Source organism: Trifolium pratense, linkage group LG1 (assembly GCF_020283565.1).
Source record: "Trifolium pratense cultivar HEN17-A07 linkage group LG1, ARS_RC_1.1, whole genome shotgun sequence".
NCBI classification, from domain to species: Eukaryota; Viridiplantae; Streptophyta; class Magnoliopsida; order Fabales; family Fabaceae; genus Trifolium; species Trifolium pratense.
Window position 1 is genome coordinate 37,030,336 of NC_060059.1, and position 14,144 is coordinate 37,044,479.

Genomic DNA, 14,144 nt, shown 5'->3' on the forward strand with positions numbered 1-14,144 from the left:
CCAATGGCTGGCGTTAACAACCACCAAATCCCGGAGCACGTGGCGGAGAACCATGGATCACCGATGGACTACGCGGCGTACCATCCGCAGGACGGACAATTCGCCTCCGTAACGGAAGATGGCCAGGGAGGGCAAGACGCACATTACGAGCCCTACAACCCAGAAGAACCGCAGATCCCTGTGGCTACCCCGCCACAGGCGACTCCGGCAGTGGCTATCCCTCCGGGCGTCCCCATGCAAGAAATGATGGCTGCGCTGGTCAATGCAATCAACCGCCAGTCGGACTTACTGTTGCAGCAGAACCAGCGATACGAGCAGCAGAATCAAAGGCTCGAGCAACAAAGCCGTCGCATCGACGCAATTGCTGAGTCGAGGGTCACGGCGCAAGCTCGCCCAGCTCGCCGTTCACCCACACCTGTGAGGAGCAGAACCTACTCCAGGTCTCGCTCACCACCTCGCCACAGAAGCGAAAGGAGGTCGAGCCCAAGGAGAAACGAGGCTATATCTCGAAACTCCACCCCGCCGAGGAGACATTCCCCTAGAAGGGACAACCCTCCTCGCCGCCAAAGGAACCGATCCCCGGAAGAAAGGGACAATCACCAAGGCCCCCTCTCCCGAAGGATCCGAGAACTCCCCCTGCCGGTCGGACTCGAAAAACCACCGGCAATGGATACCTACGATGGCTCGACAGACCCCGACGAGCACATCGAAAATCTTGAAGCTCTCCTCGAGTACAGAAATGTACGAGGCTCTATCAAGTGTAAGCTCTTTCCCACAACTCTGAGGAAAGGTGCTATGGCTTGGTACAAGAGCTTGGCGCCAGGATCCGTGGACTCTTGGTCGGACCTGTGCGCCCGCTTCCGGGCTCACTTCACTTCCTCGAGGCGTCACCCAAAAACTGAAGCAACCCTCGAGGCCATTATCCAAGGCGAGAACGAGCCTCTAAGGGCCTACCTCGAACGGTTCAACAAAGCAGCCGTAGAAGTGAAGGTCGAGGAGGGCATGAAGCTGTATCTTCTCGATAGGGGATTACATCCGGACAGCGACTTTGCTAAAGCTGTCGGTATCGAAGAGCCGAAAACGCTGGATGCATTCTTCGAAAAGGCGAAGAAGTACATAACTTACGAGGAGAAACAAAGGGCCAAAGATGTCAGAAGGCCTAAAAGTCAAGAAAAAACCAGGAACCATGAAAAGGACGAAGCTGGAACCTCGCGAAGAGGTAACGAAAAGCAAAGGGAGGAAAGGATCAAAGATTCCAAACCTCCTCGGGGAAAATTCACAACATATACTCCGCTGAATGCGTCAAGAGATCGCATTTTCGCCGAAGTCTCCGCTGCGGACTTCAAAAAGGCTGGGATCCACTTCCCGAGACAGCAGCCCATGAAGGCAAATACTGATAGGACGAAATTTTGTCGCTATCATAAAAGCCACGGACACGTCACTGAGGACTGTGTCCATTTAAAAGATGCCATCGAGATTCTGATACAAAAGGGTTATGCCCGAAGATATGTTCAGAACGACGAACAAGCACAACAACAACAACAACAACAAAGGCGGGAGCCTCAAGAGGTCGCAATGGCCATTGATGTTCCCGAACAGGAAAACAGAGGCATCGTCCCTCAGGCGCTTGCCATCTCAGCTCCTGAAATTCCACTTCCATCCCCGGGGTCAGACGAGGGAGCGCTCCTGAGGCATTTCAACGCCCACCTGAATGGCTCATGGGAAAATTTCCCAAAAGCACTGGTGATAACAGGTGGAGGGCTAAACAAAATCACCCTCGGATCGGTAAAAAGAAAGTTCGAGGAGCTGGAAAACGTTTGCTCGGTGACTCCCATCACCGTCACCAAACCTGAGGGAGACTCCGACCCGCTGGCCTTCTACAAATCAGAAGTTCATGGGGGCTCACCAAACTATCAGGTACCACTGTTGGTGAGGGCTCGCATGGCAAATTTCGACGTCCACCGCATCCTCGTAGATCAGGGGAGCTCGTGCGACGTAATGTACTCGGGGCTATTCAAAACTCTACAGCTGTCGGAGAAGAACTTGGTTCCATATGTAGGACCCGACCTTCAGGGGTTCAATGGGTCAACTACCAAACCTTGGGGATACGTGGACCTCATCGTCACTTTCGGCGAGGAAAAGGCTATGAAATCCGTGAGGACGCAATTCATGGTCGTCGACTGTCCCTCGCTGTACAACTGCATCATCGGCAGAACTACTTTAGCGGAGCTATTTGCTGTGTCGTCCACTGTTCACTTGAAGCTGAAATACTACACACCGGACGGCCAGGTCGCCACTATCAACGGCGACATAGCTGCTGCGAGGAGATGCTTCGAGGCCGCGGCAAAGAATCTGAGCACCGTGGCAACCCCCAAGAAAACCGAAAAGAAAAGTCCGGGGGTAAACACTATTGGAGGTTCCGTCGACATAGATGCTCGGCTCACAAAAAAGGAGCATCAAGAAGAAAAACAGAAGGACCTCGCCGATGCTGAAAAGAAAATCTACCGCCCCATCCCGGACGGAGATTTCGAACTGGTGCCCTTCGGCGAAGACCCCCTCAAAGGGATCAAGATTGGAACTGGACTCCCCGACTTGGTCAAAAAGCAGCTGATCGCCTGCCTTAAGGACAATGCTGAACTGTTCGCCTGGAGCGCTGCAGAAATGCCTGGTATCGACCCTGAGGTCGCTTGTCACCAGCTGACTTTAGATCCTAGGGCTAGTGCCGTTGTTCAGCGGCGTAGGAAGCAGTCTCCCGAAAAAGCGGAGGCTGCCGAAAAAGCTGTAAAAGACCTCCTCGAGGCAAATTTCATTTCGGAAGCTAGGTATACCACCTGGCTATCCAATGTTGTACTTGTTAAGAAATCGAATGGAAAATGGCGCATGTGTGTTGACTATACCGATCTTAATAGGGCTTGCCCTAAAGACGCTTACCCTTTACCTAACATAGACAAATTAGTAGATAATTCATCAGGATTTAAATTACTATCGTTTATGGATGCGTACTCGGGTTATAATCAAATAAAAATGGCTGAAATCGATAAAAAGAAAACAGCGTTTATGACCGAATCCGGTAATTATTATTACAACGTAATGCCTTTCGGGCTTAAAAACGCAGGCGCCACATACCAAAGGATGATGAACAAAGTCTTCAATAATGAAATCGGTGACATGCTCGAAGTCTACATGGATGATATGATCGTCAAATCCGAAGAGGAAGTCGATCATACAGCCCATCTAAAAAGAGTATTCGACCAAGCGAGAAAGTATAACATGAGATTCAATCCTGAAAAATGCACGTTCGGCGTAAAAGCTGGGAAATTCCTCGGGTTTTACTTAACTGAAAGAGGAATCGAAGCTAACCCCGATAAATGCAGAGCATTCTTTGAATTCCCTACGCCGGACTCAAAGAAATCTATCCAATCATTAAACGGGATGCTCACCGCCTTATCTCGTTTTGTCGCAAAATCCGCTCAACACGCGCTACCTTTATTCAAATTACTTCGAAAAGAATCCGCATTCGAATGGACAAAGGAATGCGAGGATGCGCTACAACATTTAAAACGAGCATTATCCGAACCCCCAGTCCTAACGCGACCCAACGAAGGGGAAACCTTATATCTTTATCTCGCCGTAGCATCGGAGGCCATCAGCACCGTTCTCATAAGAGAAACCGAGCAAGGGCAAAAACCTGTCTATTTCGTGAGCAAGGCTCTGCAAGGACCAGAACTCCGGTACTTACAGATTGAAAAAACGGCCTTAGCAGTAGTCATGGCCGCGAGGAAGCTAAGACACTATTTCTTAGCTCACTCCATCGTGGTTCGAACTGATCAACCGATCAAGCAACTCCTTGCGAGGCCGGATATGACAGGACGAATGCTAAAATGGTCGCTCGAGTTGTCCGAATTCGAAATCTTTTTCGAAAGCAGAAAGGCTTTAAAAGCCCAAGTGCTAGCAGACTTCATAGCCGAGATGACCACATCATCTACCCCGAACAAAAACAAATGGACCATCTTCGTAGATGGATCCTCGAATCCACAAGGGAGTGGCGCGGGTATCATACTCGAAAGCGGTGAAGGAGCGCTCATAGAAGTTTCACTCGAGCTCGCCTTTCCAACCACAAACAACCAAGCCGAATACGAAGCTTTCTTGGCAGGATTAAGGTTGGCTCAGGATATGGAAGCTGAGGAAATTAAAATATTCACGGACTCACAGCTCGTCGCATCACAAATAACCGGGGAATACCAAACAAAAGACGAGCGACTCACGGAATATTTAAACTTGATCAAAGAAAAATTAACCAAATTCAGACAAACCGAAATCAAGCACGTTCCTCGCGAACACAATGCAAGAGCAGATATCTTATCAAAGCTCGCAAGCACAAAGAAAAAGAAGGGCGGAAATCAATCACTTATTCAGGAAACGCTATCCAAACCAAGCATAGTAAAACCCACCGAGGTATTCCTGATATGCGAGATTGACGCCAACAGCTGGATGACACCCGTGTTCGAATTTCTGAACACTGGAAACCTCCCACTTGATAAGAAGGAGGCGGCTAAGGTAAAAAGGAGAGCCTGCGCATATGTAATCCTAAATGGAAAAATGTACCGCCGAGGATTTTCCATCCCTCTGCTAAGATGTGTCGAGGAAAGCGAGGTAGCCTCGATCCTCGGCGAGATCCACGAAGGAATAAACGGTCAACACATCGGTGGACGCTCCTTGGCCAGAAAGGCCTTGCGAGCAGGATTCTATTGGCCTACCATGCAAGCAGACGCAAAAGAGCATGTCAAAAAATGCGACAAATGCCAACGCCACGGAGATATGCACTTGGCCCCTCCAAACGAGCTAAAGACGCTATCATCCCCGTGGCCGTTTTCTTGGTGGGGGATGGACCTCTTAGGACCGTTTCCAACGGCAGCAGGACAAAATAAATACTTAATAGTAGCTGTCGACTACTTCACGAAATGGATCGAAGCCGAACCTCTCGCCCACATCACAACATTCAACGTGTTGCGATTCTTCAAACGCAATATACTTGCGAGGTTTGGGATCCCTCAAGTTGTCGTTACAGATAACGGGACTCAATTCACGGACAAGAAAGTGCGAGAATTCATGGCAAAAATAGGTACAACCCAACACTTCACCTCTGTCGAACACCCTCAAACGAACGGCCAAGCCGAAGCTGCAAATAGGGTTATATTGCGAGGACTCAAAAGAAGGTTGGATGAAGCAAAAGGAAAATGGACAGAAGAACTACACAGCGTACTCTGGTCCTACCGAACCACTCCACATTCTACAACGGGAGAAACGCCTTTCCGACTGACGTACGGAACAGAGGCCGTAATTCCAGTAGAAACCGGAGCATCATCTTTCCGAACGGAAGTACCCCTCGAAGGGGAAGACAACCACGAAATGCTCAGAGAGGAGCTCGACCTCTTGGAAGAACTCCGAGACGGCGCAGCCCTCCGAGAAGCTACTTTGAAACAGAAAATAGCAAAACGGCATGACAAAAAGGTCATCAAGCGAGAATTTGACGTTGGGACACTGGTACTCCGACGCAATCAAAAAGATTCTCGTGAAGGTAAACTCGCGGCAAATTGGGAGGGACCTTATCGTGTTCGAGCCAAAACCGAAAACGGTGCCTATTATTTGGAAGATCTTTACGGAAAAGAAGTTCCTCGACCTTGGAATGCCGAAAAGCTCAAACAATACTACAGTTGAGAGAAGTTCAAAACCGTCTCTCAACGAAGGCTGTGTCTTCGCCCATGAGAAGCGCGCCTATACAACGGAGGAGTGCTTAGGTACGGGCATGAATCTTAAAATCTAAAACAAAGTCGAGACGTTCTGAGCTCGATGATGTTGGCGAGGAAAGCTCTAGACCACGGAGCACCATCGTCGAAGTACACGCCCGGTAGAACCCCAGCTCGCGATGGGATGTTCACACCCCGAGGAGGAAAGCTTAACAACAGCCCCTCTCCTCGTTGTTAGTTTGGATTAACATCTCCAAACACTTAGAATGGTTCCCCGCACCTTCTAAGCCCGGCATCTAATGGTACCAGCTACCACAACGATGACCACCATCCAAACACACACTAGCGCGAAGAAACAAATAGTTCGGCGTATAGAATGTTTGGAAAATTACCAAGTTAAAAACCTCAAAATTGGTCGAGCGCAAACAAAAAGACAATCAAAGCATAAGCTTAAAAGCGTCGAGCATATAAACGATCGATTCGAACATTCAGAGGAAATTAAAAACGTCGCCATACAAACCCTAAATCTAGACGAGATAAAGGTAAAAGAGCAGGTGGATAAATTAAAGTACTGATAGTTAAAGACCCCGAGGGGCCATAATTGTCGATTACATCAGAAGGGCAAACGCCCGGACAAAATAAAAGAAGAAAAACAAATTTACACATCATCATCAGGAGGGGTGACAATGGCTCCATCTCTCACCTCCTTCTCCTCATCTAAACCCTCCTCGTTCAAACCGGGGTTGAGAATCCTAAGCTGAGCCACTGCGTTGTTAAAGCTAAAAGCTGCAGCAGCCACCATGTTCGACTCAAGCTCCTGGATCTTGGCGAGCAGATCAGCACGAGAGGAGGAAGCATACTCCCCTTGAGGATCGAGCTCCTTCTCCCGATCTTCAACGACCCCGGTGACTTGAAGCCTCTCCAACTTCCCTGTCAACTCGCCAATCATAGCCTTCTGTTCCTCAACCTTCTGCACAGCGCTGTCCCTCTCCTCCGAAACTGTCTTGAGCCTATCCTCCGCTTCCTTAAGGTTGGCCGAGAGGGTCTTACGCTCCTCCCTGAACACCTCGCAGGAGGCCTCGGATTCTGCCAACCTCCGCTGCAACAACGGCAACTCCTTGCGAGCTTCGTCCCTTTCCTCCAGATACTTGCATTCCCGGCCATTCAAAAAAGTCGCCACCCCGACTAATTTGAGCAGAGCCATCGATTGAGCGGCAATTTCGGTCCGGAGACCCTCGGGACCCATATCCGAGAGGATGGCCTCATCTGCCGGATCAACCTTCACTTTGGTCTCTCCGGACAGCAGTCTCTCATGAGCATAAAGTGGAGGAAGGACGAAATTTTCAGCAGAGACACCAGCAGTCAACCTGTGAGGTCCGGGGAGAGGAGGATCATCCTGACCAGAAAGATCCACAACCACATGATCCTGACGAGAAGAGGTTTCCTCCTCCAGTCGAGTCCTCTTCGAGCGATCCACGTTGGAAGCCGTGGGAGACTGAGGGGCAGAAGAAGTTGTTGAAGAAAAATTGATACGATAAAAGCAGCGGAATTTTAAAATTTTCCTTTTGTGATCCTTACGAATGGTCATGAATTGTGTTTAGAGTTTTACCGTTTGGTTCGAAAACTCCCTTTAAATCACGAACGGCTATCGAACACTTCGAATCACGAACAAGGTCACGAACAAGAACCTCGAACCGTCACGAACAAGGTCACCACCAAGTCACCAACGAATTTGATCACAAGCGTTAAAGGTATAACGCCTCTAGCCAGTCCACACGAACAACAACCTTCAATGGAGTGCTAGCTCCAATGGTTTGAAGGGTTAGGAGAAAAGAGGCACAAAATAAGGATTAGGGTTTTTCACAAAAACTCTAGAAAGGTGATTAGGGTTTCTCAAGAGAGGAGAGAACAAAGGCTCATGAGAATGAGTAACAAAAGTGTGTAACTGTTTCTCCTTACCACAAGGGTTCTATTTATAGAACCACTTGCCATGGCAAAATTACACTAAAGCCCTTTTAACTAAATGGGCTATAGTGGGCGCCATTCTCATGTAAATATGTCTAGTACATATTTGACCCCCTTCTTGCTACATCATACCATATGATGTAATGCTCATTTTAATTACCATAATACCCTTATCATATTTCCTTATTTCTCCAAGGTGCACCGTACCTTACGGTGTTCCAATCTCACTAGATTGTTCTTATGTGTGTGACCCTGTAGGTTTCCGTAACATTGACAATTATAATAAATCACTATTTATTACAATAAACAGTGAGCGGTATCTAGCAACACATCACTGCTACTCAAGTTACGAGAAATTAACATGTGATCTAAACATAACCTCTTGTGATAATATCAGTGTGTATAATTACCCCTTTGCCCTTTATGTCTATATTGAACACAAAACATACTTGGTGTCATCTTTGTCCAGTTCAATATTGGGCCCATGACATTTATCCTGTTATGCAGGATTGGCAAATTCCATCTAGGTCACTACTGTCCCTCAGCATGCTTTGTGAAGTACCCATCAACTGCCTTTATGGTTATCCTGTTACGGATAACGTTAGATCAGTAACAAAGTACTTGACTCCACATCTAGGGTACAAAGTGGTTTCAGGTCTAAGGGCGGTTTACACCATTATCACCATGAGAGTAACTTATGACACTTTGCATAACTTTGCATGTAGTACTCTCATAGCGGGTCAATCCAGTATAAATATTACTCCTAATATTTATACCTACGTCAAGACTTGATAACTCCTTATCCCATGATCCATGAGATGTGATCATCAGTCTATCTCCATAATAGTCTTTATGCTTTAAGGTTATCCCCTTTACCTTAAAGCTCGACTACGGATACTTTAAGAATAGTGTCCTTATGTTTAATATTATCTCATGATTAAGTCACACTTAATTATTAAACGGACTTTCTATTCTAGGGACTTCATTATTTTGCAACCTTACAAATATAATAAAGAAATGCCATATTTATATTCAAACTCCTAAAGCAAATACTATGAAAATAGATTGGCTCTTAGGGCTTACTCCAACAATCTCCCACTAGCACTAAAGCCAATCTAGGTTTCTCTTAATACCTATAGACTTAGTATGCCCATCACGCTTCAACTGCGCAAGAGGCTTTGTTAGTGGATAAGGAACTATTTCCTATGTTGGTATCTTACGTATCTTCCAACGTTCTATTTCGATCTCTATCGAAATATATAAGTGTCTAAGTATATTCATGAATCGTCGGTGAGATCTATTTTCAAGTGTTCTTGCAAGATTAAACTATTACCATCACTAATGTGATTAATGTGACTTGTAACACCGGAAACATATCTTTAGCTCAATCATGAGCCAAACGATCCAATCTTAAATACTCAACTTATTTAACTGAAACAAACATATTACGAAGCTTATCTTATAGCTTTCAATGCTTGTATTCAGCCATGATATACAATACATTGGTATGGAAACTTCCTTCATTATAACTTCCTTATAATGATCCTTCCCATACCTATCTATTTCAAGAAATAGGCCTTAGTTCCTTTAAGGTCCTTAGGGATATTCTTGAAGGTAAGTTAGTGTCAAACACTAATTTCAATTTTGGTACATAGGTTATTCCTAACTCTTTAGGAATTCTTGCCTAAGTGTTTCATCAAGAGTTATTTTCTTAGTCATGTCTCACATGTATAAGAAAAATGTCTTGATGATTAATATGATATCAGATATTATCACTCCCACTAAAACTTTGTATGCACAAGATTTATATTTGTCCTTCATTTGTTTTCCACAAAACTTTCAAAAGGAACAAATATTCAAATTTATTCGATCTAATCAAAGTTAGATAGGTTTGTCCTTGTTAATTTGTTTTCATAAAACTTCATAAAAGGAACAAACAATAATTTAATTTTCTGAGAACTCTATCTAATCAAAATTAGATAGCTACAAGTTATATACCTTTCTAGCATCATTTGGATCAACAAAACCCTTACGTATATGTCCAACGCATATATATGAGGTCATTCCAATTAAGGAATGCAACTTTGTTATCCATCTACCAAAACATGTAGTACAACATTTAGCAGAAGCAATCAAATATTATAAGGTATTCTTAATACCATCCATATCAGTGTTCAAAAAGAATACTCACTTTCATCGTATGAGTCTTACTCATCTTGAAGACATAACCATTATCTACATAAGGTTAGTGTATATGGATTCTGTATGAGATTTCATGGCATTTAGCCACTTCTCATAATCTAGATCGTCTTACGACCTTTTAGAAAGTCAAAGACTCATCTTCCATGAGAATCATATCACATTGCTGAGTCATGATAAAACCATACCTTGTAGCCATATGTGATATGTTAGACTTATCTTGGATTTGTGCAACTTTAAAACAATGGTTCTTCAACAACCTTGAGGAACCGGTTTGCATTCCCTTTTAAATAAATATGTTTTGTGGTACTTGAATTTATTCAAGTTCTATATCACTCCCACTGTCTCTTTTAGAGACACACTCCCACTAGAGGAATGTTTCAAACCTAGCAACAAAACAACCTTTTGTCCTTAAGAGTGATATAGGACCAATATCCCTTTCTTTAGGATATTTCCACTTATTCATTCATTCATTTGGAATTAGATTTATCTAATAAATTTTAATCCAAAATTCTCATAAAGACAAACTTGGTACTCTTACCTCCATATCGCATATGGTGTCTTTATGATCATTTTAAAAGGGAACTAATTGTGGGTGAAGATTAATTATAAGTAAAGAGATTTATAGAAAGAGTCAATATATAATTAAACTATCCTTAAATCATGTCAAACATGATGTGATAAAATAGTTATTATAGTCTTTTAATTAAGTATTTACTGATATGACTCATTCATATAACTTAAATACTTTTGTCGAGTTCTATTTTCTTCATTGTTGAATTTCTTTGACAAATTCAAAGATTTCTAATTGGTGTCATACACCTACCAACATCTAATGATTTTAATCATCAATGTTAATGAAGTAAAATAAACTCAATATACAAAATATGTTTAGTGGTCGACATACATCTCATGTATATTGTTCAAATAGGTCATGCGTTATTTTATTGACACATCGAATATTTGTACTAAACAACAATGCTCTTGATATATTTAAGGTCCAAATCATATTTGGCTCTTATCACGATTGTTATAGATAACCCTATCAAGACCATGGAACCCTAGTCCATTACTTGACTTGGAGTAATAGTATAGAAAACTTTGCTTAAATGATAGGACCATTACTTGTCTTATTATTTAAGGCTACAATTCATATATTGTCAATACAAGATATACAATTGCTACTTCTATTACTAGATGGAATTCAATAACAATTATTGTGTTCCATTTCAAACTCGATTTTAAGTCATTGCATAAGCTCTCATTATCAATGAAACAATTTTCATTCTAGATATGGGTTGACTTAAAATTATAGCCAATGTTCTAATTCTTTAAGCATCTCTATTTTCGAAAAATTGAGATTCAACATCTTGTATCATATACTTTTGATGTAGAAATAGAAATTTTGACTTTCTATAACAATATGTGCATTATTGAAGTCTCACTTCATACTTTTGGTTTGACTCTTCCAAGAACTATTTACGTCATTTTTATTTAATGGTCTAACCATAGCCGTTCTACTTTGACAACCATTTTGTACTATTCAAATAAGAGGAATATAAATCTTATTTATATTATATCTCAAATCTTTGATAGTGCAAATTAATTCTCATTCAACTCAACAAATTCCGGTAGATATTCAAAACAATTTTGTCTATATCTATTCCATTATAATTTGTTAGATTGATCCTATGACCAACCTTTTGATCCATTGAGAAATTTATCATACTCTAAAGTTCTTTCAAAAGGATCTTACTTGAGATTAAATGATCACATCATTTATTATATATTCTATATCTAGACGTCAACTTGATGCTTCTAACAAGTATCCCTTTTCCAATCTAGTTATGGTAGGTTGTTCACAGTTTATAGTTCAAGACTTATAGTTTTCTCGCATTTGAGAACAATTCTCAATTTGTACCAATACAGAAACTCCTTTCTGAAAATCTTGTCCTTCATAAGGACAACTTAATATGTATTGTATTTCGAAATTCTAATTACAAAGATATGTAAGATATTATGACTAAATCATATTTAATTTGGTCTTTAATTAAATACGCTCTCTCACTATTTTACTCAAAACAAATGACCCTCGACATTTGATTCGGAAAATCCCGTTGGAAGATTTTCTAGTGAGAATGAGATCCATATTTCACTTCGTTTTAAGTCAGCGTTGGGCTGATTACACAAAACTTAGTTATTTAGGTAGGAAACTCCTTTCCAATTGTATCTCATACAACTCTCATATCCTTTCTATTGGGTGAATAACACTTATTCTAATCCATCACATGGAATGACCCAATACTTGCTTCTAAAGTCATATAATCTTATTATATTTTCTTTAGTTAAGTTAGACCCATTAAATAGCGATCGGATAAATAAATTACCTCACCGCAACTTATCAATATTGACAATGCACTTCGCGTTGGCAAAACCTACATTGATCGATATTGATCTTGAAGGGCGCTATTCGTTGGAAAGCAATAAAACTTAATATTAATTCCTTTGAGGGCTTTTATAATTAATTTGATCTCACCTTACCACGGCTTACATACAATGACGTCACTCCATTCATAACATGCATCAACATACATAATATAATAAAATGAAACAGTTATGGCCCATAGCGCATTTGTTCTCCCAAGCCAATGAGAGAACCTAATCTAACCTAAAACGATCTATACTTCTCCAAGCATGATCTCCAAGGTTGACCTCCATTGTTCTTCTTCTTCATAATATTACATAATAATATAAAAGAATACTCGTTTTACATACGAGGGAGTGGATGAGAAGAGAATATAGAGAATAGAGATAAGGCACGACACGCAGGCCGTATTTAAAAACCAAATGCAATAAAATAAATAAACTAAGGCCATAACCGATCATCAAATATAATAATAACAAACAAACTTTATTATTATTAAAGTCTCATAATTAATTAAATCCGGCGATTGATCAAATCAGGTAAGTTTGATTCAAATATTTAATTCACAATTAAATATTTCGAATCAAAATTTGCTAAAATAAATAACATTATTTTAAAGTAGAATTAAATCTTTTGACAATTCTCCAAATATGGAAAATTATTTAATCAAAACCTTTTTGAATAAAATATTTCCAAAATTGGCAATATTATCTTTTAAAACAATTTTAAAAGATATTTCTAGAGATTTGAAACGATTTCATAATTAAATATATTTGTCAAATATGGAAAATTATTTAATCAAAACCCTTTTGAATAAAATATTTCCAAAATTGATGATATTATCTTTTAAAACAATTTTAAAAGATATTTCTAGAATTTTGAAACGATTTCAAAATTAAATATATTTATCATCTACTTTTCGCATCAACACTTGATACGTTTTGCAAATCCTAATTTTAATGACACAACATTTGTGCAACCCTTTCATGCCGTCAAAATTCCTTATGACCAAATTCAATCCAATTGATCAACATGTCATTGTTTCACCATACAAATGTCGGATTCCGAAACAAATGAACACGGCTCGCTTTAATTGAATAACTTTCATAATAATTTTAACGAAATTACTAACGGTATATCACATACACCATTTTGCATTACGGTTACTTATATCATATATAATTTTATGGCCGTTCTTGATTGTGTAACCTTAGGACAATTAACATATCGCATGCTTCACCATACAAGTGTCGGATTCCGAAGCCGTTTCAATGTTAATTACCCAATTCATACACAAAACTTACATCACATGTAAGTATTGACCGTTCTTGTTCGTGTAACCTTAGGACAATCAACATATCGCATGCTCCACCATACAAGTGTCGGATTCCGGAGCCGTTTCAATGTTAATCATCCAATTTATACACAAACAACCGTCAAATTTTAATTACTCGATTTTAATCTTTTATTAACTGTTTTAATCATATTAAAACTGAATTCATGAATTTAAACAAACATCAATTCATGGTTTCGTAAGTGGCTCTGATACCACTGAAGAAAAATTGATACGATAAAAGCAGCGGAATTTTAAAATTTTCCTTTTGTGATCCTTACGAATGGTCATGAATTGTGTTTAGAGTTTTACCGTTTGGTTCGAAAACTCCCTTTAAATCACGAACGGCTATCGAACACTTCGAATCACGAACAAGGTCACGAACAAGAACCTCGAACCGTCACGAACAAGGTCACCACCAAGTCACCAACGAATTTGATCACAAGCGTTAAAGGTATAACGCCTCTAGCCAGTC